This window comes from Dromiciops gliroides, chromosome 6 (genome assembly GCF_019393635.1).
Source record: "Dromiciops gliroides isolate mDroGli1 chromosome 6, mDroGli1.pri, whole genome shotgun sequence".
Taxonomy (NCBI): Eukaryota; Metazoa; Chordata; class Mammalia; order Microbiotheria; family Microbiotheriidae; genus Dromiciops; species Dromiciops gliroides.
Genome location: NC_057866.1, coordinates 47670070 through 47686059, shown reverse-complemented (window position 1 = coordinate 47686059; position 15990 = coordinate 47670070).

Genomic DNA, 15990 nt, shown 5'->3' with positions numbered 1-15990 from the left:
CTTAGTCAGTTTCTCATTCTCACCCAATTCAAACAATACTAAATCAATCAGGTGGGGCCCCTAGGTGCCTGCCAAATTCCATTATTTTATCACGACACATATGAGCATGTATGTGTGTATACATGTATATATAGATCAATCAATAAATATTTATTAAGCATCTATTATGTGTCATGCACTTTACTAATGACTACGGACATAAAAAGAGAGAAATGACAGTCCCTGCCCTCAAGGAGCTTACAATCTAATGGGGAAACAATATACAAACAAATATATACAAAGCAAGCTATAAACAAGAAATAATTAACATGGTAAAGTCACTAAAATTAAGAGGAATTTGGAGAAGGCTTCCAGTCAAAGGTAGCATTTTATTTAGGACTTAGGAAACCAAGGAAGTTAGTAATCAGAGTGGAGGAGGGACCTTGCCATCAAATTAGATAACCCATATTACATAAATATATACATGTGCATATATGTCTATATATCACAAATGCATACATGCATGTAATATTAATAACTATTTTCATATACTTTGTTTCCTTTGTAATGCAATGCTTTGTTTTGTGTATTTTGTGCATTTAAAAATATTATTATTTGACCCAGCAATACCACTACTAAATCTGTATCCCAAGAAATAAAGGGGAGGGGAAGGATCCATATGTGCAAAATATTTATTGAAGCCCTTTGTGCAGTAGTAAAGAATTGGAAGCTGAGGGGATGCCCATCAATTGAGAAATGGCTGAACAAATTATGGTATATGACTGTAATGGAATGTTATTGTGCTATAAGAAATGATGAGTAGGATGCTTTCAGAAAAACCTGGAAAAACTTACATGCAGTATTGCACAGTGAAGTGAGCCAAACCAGGAAAATATTGGGCACAGTAACAGCAATATCATATGATGATCAACTGTGAAAGACTTAGCTATTCTCAGCAATACAATGATCCAAGACAACTTCAAAGGATTCATGATGAAAAATTCTATTCAGCTTCAGAGAAAGAATTGGTAGAGTCTGAATGAAGATTGAAGCATTCTATTTTTCACTTTATTTTTCCTGATTTTTTTGTCTGTATTTTCTTTTACAACATGACTAATATGGAGATATGTTTTGCATGCATAATAGGTATTAAATTACCATCTCAGGGAGGGAGAAGAGTAGGGAGGAAGGGAGAGAATTTGGAACTTAAAATTTAAAAAGAAATTATTAAAATTGCTTCTACATATAATTGGAGAAAATAAAATATTATTTTAAAATATTATTCTGAGAAAGGTTCCATAGATCTGACCAGCCTAAAAAAAGGATCCATGCTGAAAAAAAAATGTTAAGAAACCTTGACCTAAGCTATTTAGATGGCAAAGATTGAATAGGAAATTAGCTATGTCTCTAGCAATCCCATGTCTGTTTTCCCTTTGATATAAGTCTACACTGATAGGGTAGTATCACAAAGCTGAATTCCTGCATGGATATTGGTGGTAAAAGTGGATTTAAATCACTAGAATGTCTGTGTTTTTTCTCTTTAGCAGTTCTAAGTGTATTTCTATTTGAAGATCAATCAAAACCATAGGTTACTTAATGATTTGGGAAAACTTGAAGACCCTGTAGAAAGTAAGATTCACTGGAGAGGAAGAATAACAACCCATAGATAATGAATATAGTTAAGAGATCTTTGATTTTTTTTTTGCATTCATACATTTATTTTCATTCATTTATTTGCTGGATGAAGTAAATACTGTTCTGTATAGCACATCTTCATTGTACCTCTACAAAGACTGACGTTGGGCCAAATCTCAGGGAAGCAGACCAAGAGTTACATCTATATATCAGTACTCTCTTATTTGAGAGGTATGGCCATATAAGAGAAAGACAATGAACTTGAGGTCAGAAGTCCTGGGTTTCCGATTCTGATTCTAATTCTGCCACTTAGTAGTTTTGAGACAGTGAATCAGTTACCTAAATCTCTGATTTTGGGTTTCCCCTTCCCCTGCAATATGGAGATGATATTTGTGCTTCATAGAGTGTCTCTGTAAAGAAAACACTTTCTACAACTTGAAAGCCCGTAGAATTGAAGGCTGTTATCAAGTGCTGATCTTTATAGCTTTGCTGTGCCTGACACGGGCTCTTACACATAGCAGGTAATCAGTAAATCTGTGCTGACTCCTTGATTTAGGGGAGCAGATATAACAAAAGTAAGGCTTGGGAGTGATAAGGAAAGTTGTAAAGACAAAGGCTAGGATAATGAAAAATAAGAACTTAGGGTAGAAGGGAAGACATGGACAGACTCAGGAATTAAAATTTGATCAGAGCTCTAGAGACTTAAGGCAAGGGATATAAAAAAGATGATCATTTATCACCAATCTGGCTTGAGTATTATAAGATCTTAGTTTCCCTAACAGATTTCTTTATTTCTCTTTTTTTTTTTTTTTTTGGTGGGGCAGTGAGGGTTAAGGGACTTGCCCAGGGACACACAGCTAGTAAGTGTCAAGTGTCTGAGGCCGGATTTGAACTCAGGTCCTACTGAATCCAGGGTTAGTGCTTTATTCACTACGCAGCCTAGCTTCCCCTTCCAACCAGATTTCTGTAGTAAAGCAAAAATGATAAAAGTTTGACACAATCATAAGCATTCACAAACTTCAAGAAAGTGACAGGCAGGATATTTCTCAATAGGCAACTTTGAAACCTAATTATAGTTACACTCTGACTAAATAATCTCATATTCTTCATAACATGTCCCCTTAGCTCTCCTATCAACAGTCATCTCTCTTGAGATGTTCCTGTTGGTCTCTTTGGACTGACCCCACGTGACCAGCCAAGGGCTGCTGCTGAAAACCCTCTAAGAAATGGATGGCAAAGCCTCCTGGGCAGCATGATATGATGAGTCAATGAACATTTATCAAGTGCCTACTATGTGCTTGGCACTGTGCTAAGTGCTAGGGAAATAAAGAAAGGTGAAAGACAGTTTCAGCTCTCAATGAGCTCACAGTTTAACGCAAGAAACAACATATAGACAACTATGCACAAACAAGTTATAGACAGGATAATTTGGAGATTACCAGAAAGGGGGAGACACTAGAATTAAGGTGGTTGGGAAAAGTAGATGGTAGAATTTTAGATAGGACTTAAAAGAAGCTAGCATTATGGGCAGCAAAATGGATAGTGCCAATAGAAAAGAGTCAGAAAAAAGTAAGGGATTTAAACAAAGCCAAAGGGTCGGGCCTTACCAGGAAGCAAGCAGACCAAGGACCAGAGGCAAGACTTATGTCCAGATCCAGAAATGCAGGCTGGTTATTTAGGACCATCAGTAAAATGCAAAACAGGTAAACACGGCCCAGGATCAGCTAATCCTTCAGAGAGCAGGGCAGTCAAAAGAATGTGAGTTACAGACAGCATATTTTCCAAGCTGACTCACTTGGCCTGAAGACCATTCCCCTCCCCCCCACCTTTTGAATTCTAATGCTGAGACCTAATCTCACCTGCCAGGGATTTTTAGTTAGTTGCAGCTGTGGAGAATAATATAATGGGGCAGTGGGAAGAACAGTGGATTTGGAATCAGTGGAACCTGCCACTACTCCTGAGACATTGGAACATGTCCAAGGGGCAGGCTAGCATGCCATCCCCAAAGAAGTCAAAAGATCCGGGGATATTTAGTTGAAATGACAAAGAAAAAACCCCAAAACAAACCCAAATCCCCCCCACACACACACTGGAGGGATATGATAAAGGTGCCCAGCCTGCCAACCCAGAAGTGGCTCAAGATGTTGGGCATTGCTTAGAAAATATAAAATAGGAGGGTGCCCAGAAAACAATAAATCCTTTATAAAAGGCTTCTTGAATTGATCGAATTGGGAAGAAACCTATCCAAATGCAGGCTCTTCCAATTGACTCTTCCATTCAGAGTACATTCAAATCCCAATTCTGTAACTTCCTACCTGCTTTGAGCCTGAACAAACCACCTTATTTCCCTGAGCCTCACTTTCCTCTGATGTAAATTGAGGAAATCTGGCAAAGACTGTTCTGTTTTTGTCTTTGGATCCCTAGTGCCTAGAGCATAGCAGGTGCTAAATAAATGTTTAGCTCATCCATCTAGGTCCCACCTTGTTCTAAAGCCTATGCTTCTTTGTACACATTGACAACACTGGGCTGTTATTGTGGTGCCTGGCACCCAGTAAACACTTTAAAATGCTTGTTGACTGAATGACTCTTCTGAACCCCTATTACCTGAACCTACTCTCTGTAGCATTTATTTGGTTTTCAGAGTTTACTGTGTCTTGTCTCCAACTAAGTTCCTGAAGGACAGTACCTGTCCTAAGCTGTTGCTTCTTTCCTCTCTCTCCCTCTCCCCCTTCCCCCTGTCTCTCTGTCTGTTTGTTTGTCTGTCTGTCTGTCTATCTCTTTGTCTCTTTGTGTCTCTCGCTCTGTCTCTCTCTGTCTCTCTCTCTGTGTGTCTCTCTCTCTGTCTCTGTCTCTCTCTCTGTGTCTCTCTCTCTCTCTCTCTCTGTCTCTCTGTCTCTCTCTCTCTCTCTCTCTCTCTCTCTCTCTCTCTGGCATCTCCCAAAGTGCTTCACATAAAGTAACTGTTCCTTAATTGTGGCTTAATTAATCCCTTCAAACAGAACATGTGAGGATAAAAGCTCTTAGGAATACACATACAAATAAATGACATAGGAAACAACAGACATTGGTAAAGTGATAAATGTGAAACAGAAAGAAAAGAAAACACCCTCAAGACTTCAGACTGCCCAGAGCATCCCCCCACACCTCATTCCACCTGAGCCTGACCTCCCAACAGTGCCCCAGGCTTCTAAAATGATCTTTTAGCTGCCCTACCTATACCTAATAAAAATGTCTATTCCATTAGTTTAAAAGGCTCGGCTGGTAGTTGAGTGGTTGGGTATAATTGACACTAAGATATAAATGATTGCTACAGGATTAAATATAGTCCTCTAATGTTTAACCCTTCCATGTGGGTTTGTATTTTTACTTGCTAATTCCTTCCTCCTACCCCTACCCCACCCTTGCCCCCACACACAAATGTTTTAATGGAAGATGAGATAGTCAGGGTGAAAGCATTTTTAAACCTCTGCCCCAGAGTCCCTTAAATCATATCAGCATGTGATTGCCTCTGCATAGGCCATCCGTCCCAAGCTGTAATGGCTCCCCTGAAGTTGTTTAATATCATATAGGCTCCTAAACAAATAAGATTCCCAGGGAACCTTAAAGGGCAAGACTGCCCTTCCCCCATCCCCTCCCAACAATGTCAGATTGTCAGAAAGTCCAAGAATCTGAGAGTTGAAATCCAAGAGTTAAAATGAGCATCACTAGGTCTAAAGAGCTGGAAGGGAAAATCATGTGACTTCCATTCATTGGATTTCCTTTTGATTTAAATAAGCAAATTTATAATATTAGCAGTCTTTATACTTAGGCCTCTAGATTGGAGACCCAGACTCCACCTCAGATGAAGAGGTTGAGGAAGGCACAGAGCAAACAGGGGGAGAAGGGCTCACATCCCTTCAACCCTAGGTGCCCAAATGAGACCCTCTCACCTTTATTCTCTGTCTCTGTTTTACAGGCTTCTTTCCCTCCCTGCCGAAGATCATCTGGCTGCCTTAAAATGTATATTTCTTTAGCAGCTTATTGTGGCAAATGAACACAAGACTTGGGGAATCAGAGGACTTAGACTGGATTTTTATTTAATGGTATACACATATGCTGCCCCACCAAGAGAATACAACTACTTGAGAGATGTGCTTGTTGTATTTTGTGTTTGTATCATCCGATAAATTAATGTGCATGGAGCATATTAGTAAATTCTTGTTAAATTGAGCTGAATTGAATTGGAGTGCTGGCTTTGCTGATTTCTAACCATGTGATTGTGGATGAGTTCCAGGCATTAGAACTGGAAGAGATGGTGGAGCTTTTTGTTTTTTCTAGTTCCGAAGTGTTTAACTTTTAATGTGCCATGGACCCCTTGGGCAGTCTAGTGAAGCCCATGGAATTCTTCTCAGACTATTGTTTTTAAATACATAAAATAAAATACATAACATTAAAAAGGAAAATAATTGTAGTGAAATAGTGAAATATATGTATGTGTATGTATACATAAATGTATATATATGTATGTATATATAAATGTGTACATGTATGTGTGTGTATATGTATATATATATATATATATATATATATATATATATATATATATATATTTCAAAGACTCCAGGTTAACAACTAGTTTTACAAATGAAGAATACTACAATCATGTATCTAAAAACTACTAGGACCTTCAAGGTTATTCCTTTTACAGAAGGGGAAACTGAGGCTCACAGAGAGTATGTGTCTTTACCAAAGTCTCATAGGTAGTAAGCTGGAGAGGCAAGATTTAAACACAGGCATCCAGAAGCCTAGGGACACAAAGTTACTTGCCCAAAGTGATAACTGGTAGCAACACTGTGATTTGAACCCAGGTCCTCCAATAAAATACCAAGTGGTTTTTCCCATTATGCCACATTGTTTCAGACTTCATACCTGCAGTAGAGAACCTACAGACCTAACTCCAAGAGATGGGAAAGGGTTAAAACAAAAGTTTTCTCATTTAGTAGAGCCTACCCGTTTGGTAAAGGGGCTATGCAAATAGAAGTAATTAATAGTTCTTTTATCTAGTGCTCCATTCGATAATATCAATCAATGAACAAGCATTTATTAATTTACTGCTATCTAGCCAAGGCTGTGCTAGGCCCTGGGAACATAAAGGAAAAGAAAAATGGTGCCTGCCCTCAGAGAACTTGCAATCAGGTGGAGTGAGACAACATATGTATATACAAGTAGGTACATACAAAATGGAAAAGATGGCCAAACTTGGAAGCGGAAGACTTGCATTCAAATTCTATCTTTGATTCTTATTTCCTATTTATCCTGTATAGACCTTGTTTTGTATACATTTGCCTGCATGTTGTCTCCCCCATTACACTGTAATCTCCTAGAGGGCAGGGACTGTCTTTTGTTCTTTCTGTATCCCCAGTTCTTACCACAGTGTCTGTGATATAGTAGGAGTTTAATAAATATTGATTGATTTACTATTTATTTGACCTTCAGTAAGTCACTTGGGCAAATCTCAGGACCCAAGTTTCCTCATCTGTAAAATGAAAGGGTCAGACTATGGACTCTGAAACCTCTTTAATTCCTATACCTATGATCGTATGATTTCTCTGGCCTCTGTAAGTCATTTCACATCTTCTGGTCATGTTCAGATATTGAATCACTTATTAGCTATGTCACCTTGAGTAAATCCCCTGACCTTCCTGGGACTCACTTTTTTCATGAATAAAAGGGAAAGTGGTCTAGATGACCTCTCAGGCTCCTTCAAACTTTAAATCTTATGTTAAACCAATTAGGAAAGTGACTTAGGGTCCCTATCTATAAAATGAAATTATTAAATTACATGATCTTTAAAGTCCCTGCTATTCCTAAAAGGGATACAGTGATCCCATGGTGTGTTATTTTTTCCCATTGTACAGGAAGATTCAAAGTTGATGCCAAGATTTATAACCCAAGAGACTTTGTGAATATGTTAGTGCTATTTACAGGAAGAGGAATCTTGGGTAATGACTCCTAAAATAGTAGCAGAGTCTTTACTTGGCCATTTCTAAACAATTTCCGATTCTTGAAATAAGAATAAGGAAAGCTAGGTTCTCTCTCTCTCTCTCTCTCTCTCTCTCTCTCTCTCTCTCTCTCTCTCTCTCTCTCTCTCTGTCTCTCCAGTGTCAAAGCATCATCATCACAACCTGTGTATGTAGGGCACTATTCCTGGCAAAGGAGACAGAACTGGATTAGGTCCCAATTTCTTGCTCTCTAAGATTTTGTCTTCTAGGATCTAAAAGTGACACAAATTATATCTCTTCACTCCCATAGCTTATATCTTATATTCATTTTGTGTATGCTTTTGTAGGGATCTATTCGTGTGCCTATTATATACCCTGATAGAGTGTAAGATCCTTGAGGACAGAAACTCTTCTCTTTTTGTCCACAGGACCCAGTACAGTGCCTATCAGTGGGTATTTAATAATTTTTAAATAATTATTATATTGATATTACAAGTTCCAATGGAAGAACTTTTGAAACTCTAAGAAGTTCCCTCCCAGCCAGGAAAGATACACTTAATCATAATATATTTGATAGTTTGAGGAAAACTTAGCAGGCGATGGATTCAAAGGAGCAGGATATAAAGCTTTAGAAAAAGCAGGGATCAGAAAGATGCATAATTTAACACTTAAATTCACCCACATTTCCGTGGTTACTTTGTATCAATAGCTCTAGCCCTTTCTATAGCAATGCTTTCGACTCAGGTTAGGCTTAACCAAGCATTCACATTTTTCCTCCCACCCTCAAAAGGCAGGGAGGACTGGCACCTGTGGCTGGAGAGCTTGCCAAGCCCTTTTCAGGGCTGCCCATCCATCTTTGGTGTCCACCTCTCACCCAACTCTCACCTGTGCCTCCAAGAAGCTGTAGTATATGCAGTGGCCACACCCTAACAAACCTCTTGGCAAATTGGTTAAATCAGGTTGAGATTAAATGACAAATCTCAAACCTGTCGGCAAGTTAGGGGATGTCTACTCCAAGATGTGAAGACTTCCCCTGGCAGAATGGACCAATGAGAATTTGTTCCAATAGCCAGGAAGGCAGCTGAAGCAGGCATGGTCGAGTGCTTAGAGGTTCATCAAAGACATCAAAGACACCAAGGTCATCCATTGCATCCCAGGTCATCACCAGTCATCCTGACTTTTGTCTTGCCACTGGACTTTGATGACTCTGGAAGAGCAAATGAGGCCGATGACTTTGTGCAACTCTGCCTCACTTAAATCTAATTCACACAAATCGAGACCACCCTGCGATATTATTGGTACTCTTTGGGGGGGGGGGCGGTTACAAAGTAGAAACAACAATAACAACAACATTATTCAATGTATTTGTTCTTTCTATCAACATTGGGGGGGTAGGATAGGAAGGGGGAAAAGACTGCAGAAAATTTAGGTGGTTTTGGACAGAAGTCTAAAAATAGGATTCCAAAAGAGAAATGGAAAGGGAAGATAAAAGGCATTGATTAAGTGCCTACTATAGGCCAGGTACTGTGCTAAGTGTTTTGTAAATAATACCTCATTTGATCTAGAAAGACCTAGGTTCAAATCGCACATTTCATGTGACCATGAGCACATCCCCATTTGCCTACTAAGTAACAGAGTTATAAACTGTGTTGGAGGTTGAGGGGAAGGGAGGAAGGAAGAAAGGGAAAACAGAGTTTACAGCTGTGAAGAACAGAAGGGGGTGATGTGTGGCAGCTTTTGTTACTATATCATAAGGGTTGCTAGGTTACACAGTAGGTAGAGTGCTGAACCTGGAGTCAGGAAGTTTTTCAATCATTTCAGTAGTGTCCAACTCTTTGTGACTCCATTTGGGGTTTTCTTGGCAGAGATACTAGAATCATTTGCCATTTCCTTCGCCAGTTCATTTTACAGAGAAGGAAACAGAGGTAAAACAGGTGAAATGACTTGGCCAGTGTCATACAGCTAGTAAATGTCTCAGGCAAGAAGACTTGAGTTCAAATCTGGCCACAGATCATTGGGTCATAGATCTAGAACTGGAAGCAACCTTAGGAACCATCTCATCCCACCCCTTTATTTAACAGATGAGAAAACATATTCAGAAAGGTTAATTTTGTTGCCCAAGGTTGCACAGGTAGTCAGCATCCGAGATGGGATTAGAACCTAGGCTCTTTGACTCCAAAACTAGTATTTGTTTGTTTGGGTTTTTTTTTCCCTTGTAGGTGAGGAAAAGCTGGAGTGGGATGATGGGAGATGACTAAGGACCACTGGACTAGGGAAGAGAAGATTTGCTGGTGAGGAATTAACTCCCTTCTCAAGTTGTTGCATGGAAGCTCTGCTTAGCTCCAGAGTATAGGCTAGCAATAAGGGGTAGAAGATTCTAGTTTTAATTCCATATGAAGAAAAGCTTAATCAGGGTTGTGCAAATAATATAATGAAAGTCTTAGTGCCACCATGTATTTCCCTCATTGTAGATCTAGCTAAGGCTCATGCAAAATTCTTTTGTTGCTTTTTTTTAGTCATTTCAATTGTGTCTGACTCTTCATGACCCCATTTGGGGTTTTCTTGTAAAAAGATACTGGAGTGTCTTTCCCATTTCCTTCAGCTCATTTTACAGATGAAGAACTGAAGCAAAGAGGGTAAAGTGACTTATCCAGGGCCACACAACCAGCAAATGTCTGAATCTGGATTTGAACTCATGGGGATGAATTTTCCTGATACCAAGCCCAGTGCTCTCTAGCCAATGAACCACCTAGCTGCCTCCAAAATGCTATGGAGGAGATTATTTACTTATAGGTTAAAATAGGTGGCTTCTGAAGTCCCTACTCTTATTTCTACATATAGAGTAGCTAAAAACAAAAGGAGATATAACAAAAAACAGGAGAGACAGAGACAGATACTGAGAAATAGAGAAAAATGACAGACATAAAAACAATAGAGACAAAAGAGAGACAGATACACAGAGACAAAACAGAGAGATACATATGAGAGAATAGTCCTCATGCAAAAAGACCTAATTTAGTACTTGCACTTTAAATGTAGCTTGTTTTCCTTTTCTAGTCAATTACTTCCCTCCCTCCCCATTCTTGCGCCTTACTTTGGAGGCAGGCTTGCTGACATTTCCCCCTATTCTAGAGTTCAGGAACAATAGAACAATAGTAAATCCCTCTTGAGTGTCTGATCCCTACTACAGCAATAAAATGGAGACTAGAGTCTTTCCATTAATAAATAGAAATATTCAGAGAAGTCACAGAGTATTTGATATTTCTGTTGATTTTCTCTGTGTGACTGCCTGGAACTATAAATACATATTTAGTCTTTGGGAGACTAAATAAAGAGGATGATTAAGGCCTTTCTTTAAACATGAAATTGCAAACCACAAACAAGTTCAGTTACAGGGGTTTTCATGGTTCTTGGAAGCCAGCATTTTTAAAAAATGCTCCTTATACCATTATGGCTAACCATTTGGTTGCTTTACTATATATGCTGGGTGGAGCTGAAAAAAGAACACATTTAATTAGTAGGACAGAAGGCTAGATATAACGACTCATGTATTGGCACTCAGATCTAGTCTTTTTAGACCAAAGACATTTCTTTCATAGTTTAAATTGTAGCCAAATTAGAGGCTTATGAAATTGCAGCTTGGGCAATACAAGGCCTAAAAAAGAGCCTGGCCAACAGAGTTGCCCACAGATTATATGCTTTTGTGAACACAAAACTTCTACATATTAATTGTGTTCAATCTTTCCATGAAGTTAAAAAAAAATCCCTTAGAATTGACATGAAGTGTCTGTGTGTTTTATGGAGACATGATTAAAGACAGCAAGGCATTGAGATAGAGAGCTAGAGTTGGAATCAGGAACAGTTGGTTTTAGGTTGGACCCCTGGCATTTACTAACAGGGTAGCCATAGACCAGTCACTTGACTTACCTCACCTTCAGGCAATTCTCTAATACTATAAGTTGCAGACATATTGGAAGTCACAGGTCCTGGATATGTTGTTGACTGTTGAGTTCACCTCTTATGCCTCATGCACTATGGTAGCCTTGGGTTCTAAAATCTATGCAACCAGGAGCGAGGGAAACAATGTGGGTCAAATGTTGTACACACTGTCAGACATGGTCATGGAAAAGCCCTCTTTTTTGGTTTTAATTCCAAGGAAGGTTCAACTTGCAGAGTGTGGTAGGGGGAGTTATTTTAAAATTACCATAATGTTGGATTTTTTTTAAGTATTTTTTATTTTTATTTATTTTTTAATAGTTTTTGGTTCCAATCTCTATCCATCCTTCCCTCCCTCCCCTCCCCCTTCCTCAAAGTGGCAAACAATCTGATATGGGTTACACATGTATAATCATGCAAAACATCACCATATTTGTCCCTTTTTACAATCAAATTAAATCATAAATAATGTAAGAATGTGAAAAATAGCATGCTTCAGTCTATTCCATCAATATCAGTTCTTTCTTTGGAGGTGGTGTTAAGGGCTAAAATTCTAGCTAGTCTGTCTAAAATATTTAATGAGTGGTCGCCAATAAATTATAAGCTTTAGCAAGAGTTAGACTTTTAAGCATTTATTAAGGAGAATAAGAATTTGGTAAAGAGAGAGAGAAAGGTCTAGATTCCTATCTATTAAAGGGAGAGCACATTTCCAGCTCCCTTCTCCGCCAGAGTCCAGAGGAAAGAGCCCGAGACTGAGCGCCAGTCTCTTCCTTCCTCCTCCCACTAGTCCGTGTCACTTCCTGATACCAAAGACAAGACTCCTGGTCTTGCCCTCAAAGACCTTTGCTTCATGGGCAGAACTCTTCTACAGTTAGTATCCAGCAGGTGGCGTTATTCCAATCGTTACAGTCCCCCCTGTTGTTCCTCAAGAAACAAAATGTTTCCTTGACGGAACAGTAAAAAGAATATAATAACTATTGATAACTAATAATATGTGAACAACAATATAGAAAAGGAAGAGAGGAAAGTTTTGTCCAGAGGGGCGATTTTTTTTGTCCTCATGAACCAACGCTTTGACATTAGTCTTGCAAAGGGAGGGCCTCTGCAGAGAATACATGTTACAGATGGTGTATATTATAACAGAAAGAGAAAAAAAACAACAAAAAGAACAAATCAAAACTGTTCATTTAAAGTCTCTGAAAGTCTTTTCTCAGATGTCCTCTAGGTGTAGTCGTGGAATGGAAGTCTTTTCAGGGGTTGATGTGTGGATGCTGGTAATCAGCCAGGAAAATTTCCTACAAAATTGAGCTTAACACAACTTTAAAATAGCTTTGTCAATAATCAAATCAAACAATGAAAGTTCTCAAAAACATGTCTAAGGGAATTCAGAATCTTAGTTGTTACACATGAAACATATAATAAAACAAAAATTGAACCATTCTTTAAAATTATAATATTACTATAGTCCCCCCCTTATGGAGGGTAATTGAGAAGACAATTGCTGCGATATTAATTATTAAAAATAATTTTTTATCTTTGTTTCATCACTTTTTGTATCATCTGCCTAATTATCCTCATGCCATTATGAGAAATTAAAAAATCTAATATAATTGGTAACAGGTGTCAAGGCCAAATTCAACACTGTATTTATCATGACACCTGAGATAATTATGGGGGTTACCATAAAAGAACAGAGAAATGATGGGATATGAGCATTCCCACACTTGAGCAATATGTACTGCCCATACAGTATGCCAGGCTTAAAATAGGTGGATGGAATATATGTCCATGCCACCGAACATATTGGAGGAAACTGAGTCAGACTTAATCAGATCCATGGGATTAAGATGTCCATGGCATCAGGCATATAGGAGGGAGCATAGAAGCCAGGTGTAGGAGTGAGATGGGTGGGATGAATACTTCCAGCCATCTGTACAATATTGTGGGGAAAAATAAAATAAAATATTAAACCAAGAGAATCCAACCTCAACATTTGTCAAAAGCCGTTCTCTCGGCCATACCTTGACTTCATGCATGTCTCCCCTCATGTGACAGTTCAGTGTCTGCTCTTGCATGTATTCCTCTTGTGATTGGATGGCACCTTGGCCAACTGGCATCTGATAACTCAGAATAAAGGTAATTAGTGTCTTAAATGATAAGTTCCCATAATCCAAGTCTCATATGGATTTAAAAATTGAGGATAATAAATGATTGCAAAAAATGTGAATACATCTTGACTCAGAACACAATATATAATTATGCAACAATTTCAAATAATACCCTTTTTTTAAACTTAGTATACAATTACTTTTTTGAAAAATCTGAACATATTTAAATACAAGTTAAAGCACAACACAATCTCAAAGAAAACTTTTACAAATGTTCCCCTCTTTTTTTTTTTTTTGGAATATGCTTATCAAAAATAATACTTCTAGAATCAATTTACACTTGCCATGGCAAACAATTTGCCAGGGAAATGCTTTAAAGAGTTTGATCAAATAATCAGTTGAGAAAAAATAACAAAAACAAACAACTCAGAATATGGGAGCACAATACTCCTAGAATTAACATTGTATAATAAAATCAAAACCATCTTGCAATGTTTCAAAATTAGATAGACAAATGAATAGAAGAAAATACACATGGAACAATAAAATACAGTGAAATTCAAACTAAGGAAATCTAAATGAATATGAACTTAATAAGAGTATTATAAAATATAAACTTGATCACATGACTATAAAAAGCTTTTACAAATATTCTCCTTGTTTTAAAAACTAAGTATAAGACACAATCTCAAAAGCATGAAAATCTCTATGAAAATAAACCCATACCATTAATTTCAAAATGTATATGTAATAGTATAGAAATCCTATGTAACCTCTGAACTGATACTATTACTCTGAGTGAATTCAGAACACTTTTGATTCCGATATCTAAAATCCCCAATACTCATATCAATACCTTGCTGCTTACTTCTACATTTCTGTAAAATATATATCCTTCCATGGCAAAAGAAGCAGAGTCTTGAACTATGTTGATGATTGTCATTCTTATTCAGCTTAAGTTTTTCTTCTTTAACCCCTCTATATTGTCTGTCAGTCTTTTCACCATACAAATGCTTTATAAGATTACTAATTAAAGACAAAAGCAGGTTAGCAAAATTATGAACAAAACGAGTATATCTGGAACTTAAAGAGTTTTCTAAGATTGTCTCAAAAGCACAGCCAGGCCGGGGAAGGGCTGAGCCTGAAGCTGCAAATGCAGGTAGAAAAAGTTGCGCATGCTCATCAGATCTCTGGACTTCCCAGGCAGGGGAAGCAATGGGCTTGGCCATGGGAGGAGTAGAGGGTGGGGTCTGGAGAAGAGGGGAGGGACCAGAGCAATTTGAATCAGACTTGATTTTGAACTCAGGCCTGGATTCCTCTTCCCCCACTTTGCCTCCAAGTGCTAGGGGATTAAAAGCTTCAAGAGGGTGGGTCATTGCCTCTAGGCATGCAAAATTAGAGCAACAATTAGTGTTAGAATTGGGAAAAGCTGCAGGAATCTCTTCAGGTTTCTCTGAAAAAGCATGGTTGGGAGAGGGAGAGATATTTCCTTGTGTGAGTAAGTTGCTGGCTCTTTTAACAAAAATAAAAAGAAAAATAGAAAATCCAGAAAAACAAAGCATTAACATGATCTTATCTCCCATTTGTCTGGTTAAACAGACTAAAATCAAAAATAGGGTAATTAGGGAGTTTAAAAGGTCCATTTGAAAAAATTTAAAGGAAAACACAGCCAGTGCGCCAGTACTTAGCAGTTAAAGGGAGAGGGAGGGGAAATTTCTTACCCAACCAGCAGATCAGAAGACTGAGGGTTAGCTTTCCTCTTCGTGGTCACCATCTGTTAAGGGCTAAAATTCTAGCTAGTCTGTCTAAAATATTTAATGAGTGGTCGCCAATAAATTATAAGCTTTAGCAAGAGTTAGACTTTTAAGCATTTATTAAGGAGAATAAGAATTTGGTAAAGAGAGAGAGAAAGGTCTAGATTCCTATCTATTAAAGGGAGAGCACATTTCCAGCTCCCTTCTCCGCCAGAGTCCAGAGGAAAGAGCCCGAGACTGAGCGCCAGTCTCTTCCTTCCTCCTCCCACTAGTCCGTGTCACTTCCTGATACCAAAGACAAGACTCCTGGTCTTGCCCTCAAAGACCTTTGCTTCATGGGCAGAACTCTTCTACAGTTAGTATCCAGCAGGTGGCGTTATTCCAATCGTTACAGTGGATAGTATGCTTCATCAATAGTACTTTGGGATATCCTTGGATCATTGTATTGCTAAAAATAATCAAGACATTCACAGTTCTTCATCAAACAATATTGCTTTCTCTGTGTACAGTGTTCTTTTAGTTCTTCTAACTTCCCAATACTTCATTTCATACATGTCTTGCCAAGCTTTTCTAAAGTCATCCTGCTTGTCATTTCTG